Consider the following 9,498-nt stretch of genomic DNA (forward strand, 5'->3'; position numbering starts at 1 on the left):
CATGTTTCTTCTTGTTCCTTTGTAGTTCTTTTTGTTCCTTCATGGTTCTTCTTCTTCCTTTATAGTACTTCTTGTTCCTTCATGGTTCTTCATTTATAGTTTGTCTTGTTCCTTCATGGTTCTTCCTGTTCATTCATATGTGTTCTTGTTCCTTCATAGTTCTTCTTGTTCTTTAATGGTTCTTCATTTATAATTTGTCTTGTTCATTCATGGTTCTTCTTGTTTCTTCATAGTCCTCCTTGTTCCTTCATGGTTCTTTTTGTTCCTTCATACTTCTTCTTGTTCCTTCATGGTTCTTCTTGTTCCTTCATGGTTGTTATTGTTCCTTAATGGTTCTTCTTGTTCCTTTGTGGTTCTTCTTGTTCCTTATTGGTTCTTCTTGTTCCTTCATGGTTCCTCCTGTTTCTTCATATTTCTGCTTGTTCCTTCATAGTTACTCTTGTTCCATTATGTTTTTTTCTTGTTCCTTTATAGTTATTTTTGTTCCTTCATGGTTCTTCTTGTTTATTCATAGTACTTCTTGTTCCTTTATAGTACTTTTTGTTCATTTATGGTTATTCTTTTATAGTTTGTCTTGTTCCTTCATGGTTGTTTTTATTCATATGTATTCTTGTTCCTTTATAGTTCTTTTCGTTCCTTCATGGTTCTTCCTGTTTCTGTGTGGTTCTTCCTGTTTCTTTGAGGTTATTCTTGTTCCTTCATGGTTCTTGTTGTTTCTTCATAGTCCTCCTTGTTCTTTCATAGTTCTTGTTTCTTCATATTTCTTCTTCTTCCTTTGTGGTTCTTATTGTTCCTTTATAGTATTTTTTGTTCATTCAGTGTTCTTCATTTATAGTTTGTCTTGTTCCTTCATGGTTCTTCCTGTTCATTCATATGTGTTCTTGTTCCTTCATAGTTCTTCTTGTTCCGTAATGGTTCTTCATTTATAATTTGTCTTGTTCATTCATGGTTCTTCTTGTTTCTTCATAGTCCTCCTTGTTCCTTCATGGTTCTTCTTGTTCCTTCATACTTCTTCTTGTTCCTTCATGGTTCTTCTTGTTCCTTCATGGTTCTCCTTGTTCTTTCATGGTTGTTATTGTTTCTTAATGGTTCTTCTTGTTCCTTCATGGTCCTTCAAGTTCCTTCATAGTTCTTCTTGTTCCTTCATGGTTCTTCCTGTTCCATCATGGTTCCTCCTGTTTCCTCATATTTCTGCTTTTTCCTTCATAGTTACTCTTGTTCCTTCATGTTTCTTCTTGTTCCTTTGTAGTTCTTTTTGTTCCTTCATGGTTCTTCTTCTTCCTTTATAGTACTTCTTGTTCCTTCATGGTTCTTCATTTATAGTTTGTCTTGTTCCTTTATGGTTCTTCCTGTTCATTCATATGTGTTCTTGTTCCTTCATAGTTCTTCTTGTTCTTTAATGATTCTTCATTTATAATTTGTCTTGTTCATTCATGGTTCTTCTTGTTTCTTCATAGTCCTCTTTGTTCCTTCATGGTTCTTCTTGTTCCTTCATGGTTCTTCTTGTTCCTTTATGGTTGTTATTGTTCCTTAATGGTTCTTCTTGTCCCTTCATGGTTCTTCTTGTTCCTTAATGGTTCTTCTTGTTCCTTCATGGTTCTTCTTGTTTCTTCATATTTTTGCTTGTTCCTTCATAGTTACTCTTGTTCCATTATGTTTTTTTATTGTTCCTTTATAGTTATTTTTTTTCCTTCATGGTTTTTCTTGTTTATTCATAGTACTTCTTGTTCCTTTATAGTACTTCTTGTTCATTCATGGTTCTTCTTTTATAGTTTGTCTTGTTCCTTCGTGGTTGTTCCTATTCATTCATATGTATTATTGTTCCTTTATAGTTCTTCTTGTTCCTTAATGGTTCTTCATTTATAATTTGTCTTGTTCCTTCGTGGTTCTTCTTGTTTCCTCACAGTCCTTCTTGTTCCTTTATAGTTATTTTTGTTCCTTCATGGTTCTTCCTGTTTCTTTGTGGTTCTTCCTGTTTCTTCGTGGTTCTTCTTGTTCCTTTACGGTTCTTATTGTTTGTTCATAGTCCTCCTTGATCTTTCATAGTTCTTCTTGTTTTCTCATATTTCTTCTTCTTCCTTTGTGGTTCTTATTGTTCCTTTATAGTATTTCTTGTTCATTCAGTGTTCTTCATTTATAGTTTGTGTTGTTCTTTCATGGCTCTTCCTGTTCATTCACATGTGTTCTTGTTCCTTTTTTAATTCTTCTTGTTCATTATTGGTTCTTCATTTATAATTTGTCTTGTTCATTCATGGTTCTTCCTGTTCATTCATAAGTATTATTGTTCCTTTTGTAATTCTTCTTGTTCCTTATTGGTTCTTCATTTATAATTTGTCTTGGTCCTTAATGGTTATTTTTGTTTCTCCATAGTCCTCCTTGTTCCTTTAAGGTTCTTCTTGTTCCTTTATAGTTCTTCTTGTTCCTTCATGGTTCTTCTTGTTACGTCATGGTTCCTCCTGTTTCTTCATATTTATGCTTGTTCCTTCATAGTTACTCTTGTCCCATTAGGTTTTTTCTTGTTCCTTTATAGTTGTTCTTGTTCCTTCATGGTTTTTCTTGTTTATTCATAGTACTTCTTGTTCCTTTATAGTACTTCATGTGCGAATGGAGACGTATGGTGGGAATAGACAAAGACGGTGCGGTTGGAAATCTTGATGTGGATGGACAAACATTGTGTGAATGGACAAACGCAGCGTGAATGGACAGTCACGGTGTTTATGAACAATCATGGTGTGAATGGACAAATTTGGTGTATATGGACATTCATAGTGTGTGAATGGAAAAACTGTGTAAATTGACAAATGTGTGAGTATATAAACATGTGCGAATGGAGACACATGGTGTAAATGGACAAACACGTTGCAATTGGAAATCTTGGTGTGGATAGAAAAACAATGTGTTAATGGACAATTATGGTGTTGATGGACAATCGTGGTGTAAATGGACAAATGGAGTGTGTATCGACATACATTCGTAGTGTGTGAATGGAAAAACAGTGTAACCTGACAAATGTGTGAGTATACAAACATGTGTGAATGGAGACACATGTTGTAATGGGAGAACCTTGGTGTGGATAGACAAACAATGTGTGAATGGACAAAAGCAGCGTGAATGGACAGTCATGGTGTTTATGGACAATCGTGGTATGAATGGACAAACGTAGTGTGTGTGGACATTCAAAGTGTGTGAATGGAAAAACAGTGTAAATTGACAAATGTGTGAGTACACAAACATGTGCGACTGGAGACACAAGGTGAGAATAGACACATACGGTGTCATTGGAAATCTTGATGTGGATAGACAAACAATGTGTCGATGGACAGACGCAGTGTAAATGGACAGTCATGGTGTTGATGGACAATCGTGGTGTAAATGGACAAACGTAAAGTGTATGGACATTCATAGTACGTGAGTGTAAAAACAGTGTTAATTGATAAAACGGGTGAATGGACAATCATAATGTAAATGGAAAAACATAGTGTGAATGTACAAACACGGTTCGATTGGAAATTTAGGTGTGGATAGACAAACGATGTGTAAATGGACAAATGCAGTGTGAATGGACAGCCATGGTGTTTATGGGCAATCGTGGTGTAAATGGACAAACGTAGTGTGTACAGGGATTTGTAGTGTGTGAATGGAAAAACTGTGTAAATTGACCAATTTGTGAATGGAAAAACAATTTGTGAATGGACAGTCATGGTGTTTATGGATGACCGTGGTGTGAATGGACAAACGTAGTGTGTACAGAGATTTGTAGTGTGTGAATGGAAAAACAGTGATAATTAACAAATGTGTGAATGGACAGTCATAGTGTGTATGGATAAACACGTTGTGAATGGAGACACATGGTGTGAATGGACAAACGGTGCAATTGTAAATCTTGGTGTGGATAGACAAACAATGAGCGAATGGACGAACGCAGCATGAATGGATGGTAATGGTGTTTATGGACAACAGTGGTGTGACTGGACAAACATAGTGTGTATGGGCATTCATAGTGTGAATGGACAAACATGGTGCAATTGGAAATCTAGGTGTGGATAGACAATGTGTGAATGGACAAAAACAGTGTGAATGGACAGTAATGGTGTTTATGGACAATTGTGGTATGGATGGACAAACGTCGTGTGTATGGGGATTTCGTAGTGTGTAAATGGAAAAACAGTGTAAATTGAGAAATGTGTGAGTATACAAACATGTGCAAATGGAGACACGTGGTGGGAATGGACAAACACTGTGCGATTGGAAATCTTGGTGTAGATAAACAATGTGTGAATGGACAAACGTAGCATTAATAGACGTCATGGTGTTTATGGACAACCATGGTATGAATGGACAAACATAGTGTGAATTGACAATTATGGTGTTTATGGACAATCGTGGTGTGGATGGACAAATGGAGTGTTTATCAACATTCATAGTGTGTGAGTCGAAAAACAGTGTAAATTGACAAATGTGTGAGTATACAATTAACGTGGACCCCGACTTAAACAAGTTGAAAAACTTATTCGGGTGTTACCATTTAGTGGTCAATTGTACGGAATATGTACTGAACTGTGCAATCTACTAATAAAAGTATCAATCAATCAATCAATGTGCGAATGGAGACATAGTGTGAATGGACAAACACGGTGCAATTGGCAAATCTTGGTGTGGATAGATAGTGTGTGAATTGACAGCCATGGTGTTTATGGACAATTGTGTTGAAAATGGACAAACGTAGTGTGTACAGGGATTTGTAGTGTGTGAATGGAAAAACTGTGTAAATTGACCAATTTGTGAATGGAAAAACAATTTGTGTATGGACATTCATAATGTGTTTGGACAAACACGGTGTGAATGGACAAATGGGTGAGTAGACTATCATGGTGTGAATGGAAAAAAAGTGGTGCAGCAAACAATGTGTGAATGGACAGCCATGGTGTTTATGGACAATTGTGGTGAAAACGGACAAACGTAGTGTGTATGAACATTTATAGTGTGTATGGATAAACATGGTGTGAATGGACAAACGGGTGAGTGGACAATCATGGTGTGAATGGAAAAAACGTGGTGCAGAATCGACAATCATGGTGTAAATCTACATACACAGTGCGGGTGGAGGAGCGCGGTGTGAACAGACAACCATAACGCGAATGGACAAACAAGAAGCAGGGCTTTGTTTATGTCGGTGAAGAGTGTGCTAATGACACTGATTAGCTTTTGGGGTGGGGGGGGAAGTCTGTCTGGTTTGGGTCTGGTTCAAGTTGACTTTCTGCCATCTGGTGTGTGTGTGTGTGTGTGTGTGTGTGTGTGTGTGTGTGTGTGTGTGTGTGTGTGTGTGTGTGTGTGTGTGTGTGTGTGTGTGTGTGTCTGTGTGTGTGTGTGTGTGTGTGTGTGTGTGTGTGTGTGTGCGTGCGTGCGTGTGTGTGTGTGTTGCCAGCAGGGGGGATTGGACAGATTAGGGGTTTGGCATCCTCGCACACCTCCATCACTTTTGGGAGGGCCTGGACTCTGATGCTCGCCACGCGCTCGCCATCGAGAAAGAGAGGGAGGGGAAGTAGGGTGGGGGGGGGGGGGATCATGGCCGCCCTAACCTGTTTAATTCTCTCTAATGGCCTCTCCATTCAGGGATTAACTCCCTAAATCCACACACACGCACAAAGGAAGTGGACAATGGGCGACTCTCAGCAGTCATTTGGCGAGGCATCAAACGGCCTTTGGGCTGCAATTAACATGTTTCGAGGTCACATGACCACTCTGGGTGGGGGGGGGGGCTGGTCGGCCATCGCAGGAAGCAGAAAAAAATGACTTAAGCGCCGCCGCGCACCTTTCTTCTTTTACGAGGCTTTCCCTCCCCGCTTTTATTGCTGCGGGATCAGAACCAGCGATCGGTTTCCTGTCTCGGAAAGTTCCAGGAGAAAATGTCCCATCTTCAGTCTGATCTTCTGTTGTTTACATGGTGGCCGCCGTGGGAGGGGGGGGGAAATGGGCGAATGGACAAACGTGTGAGCATCAACGCATGTTTTGAATGCACAGAGATTATGAGAATAGACAAACCCGTGTGAATGGACAAACGTGCGAACAACGACGCATGTTTTACATGCACAGAGATTATGGTAATAGAGAAACCCGTTTGAATGGACAAACGTGCGAACAATGATGCATGTTTTAAATGCACAGGGATTGTGGAAATAAACAAACCCGTGTGAATGGACAAACGTGCGAACAACAACGCATGTTTTAAATGTACAGAGATTATGGGAATAGACAAACCCGTGTGAATGGACAAAGGTGTCAGCAACGACGCATGTTTTAAATGCACAGAGATTATGGGAATAGACAAACCCGTGTGAATGGACAAACGTGCGAACAACCACGCATGTTTTAAATGCAGAGAAATTATGGGAATAGACGAACCCGTTTGAATGGACAAACGTGCGAACAATAACGCATGTTTTAAATGCACAGATTACGTGAATGGAAAAACCCATGTGAATGGACAAACATGCGAACATTGATGCATGTTTTAAATGCACAGAGATTACGTGAATAAAAACCCCCGTGTGAATGGACAAACATGCGAACAACGACGCGTGTTTTAAATGCACAGAAATGATGGGAATAGACAAACCCGTGTGAATGGACAAACGTGTGAGCAACCACGCATGTTTTAAATGCACAGAGGCTATGTGAATGGACAATCCCGTGTGATTGGACAAACGTGTGAGCAATGATGCATGTTTTAAATGTACAGAGATTACGTGAATGGAAAAACCTGTGCGATTGGACAAACGTGTGAGCAACCACGCATGTTTTAAATGCACAGAGATTATGGCAATAGATAAATTCGTGTGCACGGACAAACGTGCGAACGACGCATCTTTTAAATACACAGAGATTATGGGAATAGACAAACCCTTGTGAATGGACTAACGTGCGAACAACAACGCATGTTTTAAATGCACAGAGATTATGGGAATAGACAAACCCGTGTGAATGGACAAACGTGTGAGCAACCACGCATGTTTAAAATGCACAGAGATTTTAGGAATATACAAACCTGTGTGAATGGACAAACGTGTGAGCAATGATGCATGTTTTAAATGCACAGATATTACGTGAATGGACAAACCCGTGTGAATGGACAAACATGTGAGCAACCACGCATGTTTTAAATGCACAGAGATTATGGGAATAGACAAACCTATGTGAATGGGCAAACGTGTGAACAACGACGCATGTTTCAAATGCACAGAGATTATGGGAATAGACAAACCCGTGTGAATGGACAAACGTGTGAGCAACCACGCATGTTTAAAATCCTTAGAGATTATGGGAATAGACAAACCCGTGTGAATGGACAAACGTGTGAACAATGATGCATGTTTTAAATGCACAGAGATTATGGGAATGGACAAACCCGTGTGAATGGAACTATTTTGTAAAACATTTGTTTGAAATATTTTAAAACACAAGGCTAAAATATGTTTAATTGTGGTGAAATGTTTCACAACTGAAAATCGTCGGCATATGTTATATTGTTATTTTGAAATATTTTGAAATATGATGTTAAAATATGTTCGATAACGGTGATATATTTCGAAATATAAAATTAATATGTATGTTTAATTAAGAAACACATTTAAAAATCCTATTGTAAGCTATCCATCCATCCATCCATTTCTACCGCTTATTCCCTTTCTGGGTCGCGGGGGGCGCTGGCGCCTATCTCAGCTGCAATCGGGCGGAAGGTATGTCAAACTAAGTTGTTTTTGCATTTAAATCGATTTGAAAAATTATGAAATATGAGGTGAAAATATGTTAATTTATGGTGAATTATTTCAAAATACAAAATTAAAATATATGTTTAATTAGAATAAAACATGTCAAAATTTGAAGTTAAAGTATTTCAAACTAAATGTGATTATTTTAACAAAGTTGAAACATTTCGAAATATGAGGTTAAAATATGTTTAATTGTGGTGAAATATTTCGAAATTGAAACATTTAAATACAATATATATTTAATTCAGAAGGAAAACATGATGAAATATGAAGTTAAACTATGTTGTTTTTCTCTTTAAGTTATTTTGAAATATTTTGAAATATGATGTTAAAATATGTTCGATTACAGTGAAATATTTCAAAATATAGAATTAAATGTTTTTTTAATCAAGAAACACATTTCCATCCATCATCTTCCGCTTATCCGAGGTCGGGTCGCGGGGGCAACAGCCTAAGCAGGGAAACCCAGACTTCCCTCTCCCCAGCCACTTCGTCTAGCTCTTCCCGGGGGATCCCGAGGCGTTCCCAGGCCAGCCGGGAGACATAGTCTTCCCAACGTGTCCTGGGTCTTCCCCGTGGCCTCCTACCGGTTGGACGTGCCCTAAACACCTCCCTAGGGAGGCGTTCGGGTGGCATCCTGACTAGATGCCCGAACCACCTCATCTGGCTCCTCTCGATGTGAAGGAGCAGCGGCTTTACTTTGAGTTCCTCCCGGATGGCAGAGCTTCTCACCCTATCTCTAAGGGAGAGCCCCGCCACACGGCGGAGGAAACTCATTTCGGCCGCTTGTACCCGTGATCTTATCCTTTCGGTCATGACCCAAAGCTCATGACCATAGGTGAGGATGGGAACGTAGATCGACCGGTAAATTGAGAGCTTTGCCTTCCGGCTCAGCTCCTTCTTCACCACAACGGATCGGTACAACGTCCGCATTACTGAAGACCCAGATTTCCCTCGCCCGGACGCGGGTCACCGGGGCCCCCCTCTGGAGCCAGGCCCGGAGGTGGGGCACGATGGCGAGCGCCTGGTGGCCGGGCCTGTTCCCATGGGGCCCGGCCGGGCACTGCCCGAAGAGGCAACGTGGGTCACCCCTCCAATGGGCTCACCACCCATAGCAGGGGCCATAGAGGTCGGGTGCATTGTGAGCTGGGCGACAGCCGAAGGCAGGGCACTTGGCGGTCCGATCCTCGGCTACAGAAGCTAGCTCTTGGGACGAAGAAACACATTTTAAAATCCTATTGTAAACTATGTCAAACTAATTTGTTTTTGTATTTAAAGGGATTTGAAAGGTTTTAAAACATGAGGGGACAATATGTTAATTTATGGGGAATTATTTCAAAATACTAAATTAAAAAATAAAACTTGTCAAAATTTGAAGTTAAAGTATTTCAAACTGAATTAGATTTTTTAAATATGAGGTTAAAATATGTTTAATTGTGGTGAAATATTTCAAAATTTAAACATTTAAATAAACTGCTTTTGTAATAAAATTATTTTGAAATTGCAACTTGTCCAGGGTGTACCCCGCCTTCCGCCTGATTGTAGCTGGGATAGGCACCAGCGCCCCCCGCGACCTCACAGGGAATAAGCCGTGGTAAATGGATGGATGGATTATTTTAAAATATTTTGAAATATGAGGTGAAAATATGTTAACTAATGGTGAATTATTCCAAAATATAACATTTAAATATATGTTTGGTTAAGAAGAAAAACATGTCAAAATATGAAG

The sequence above is a fragment of the Nerophis ophidion genome, linkage group LG11, assembly GCF_033978795.1.
Source record: "Nerophis ophidion isolate RoL-2023_Sa linkage group LG11, RoL_Noph_v1.0, whole genome shotgun sequence".
NCBI classification, from domain to species: Eukaryota; Metazoa; Chordata; class Actinopteri; order Syngnathiformes; family Syngnathidae; genus Nerophis; species Nerophis ophidion.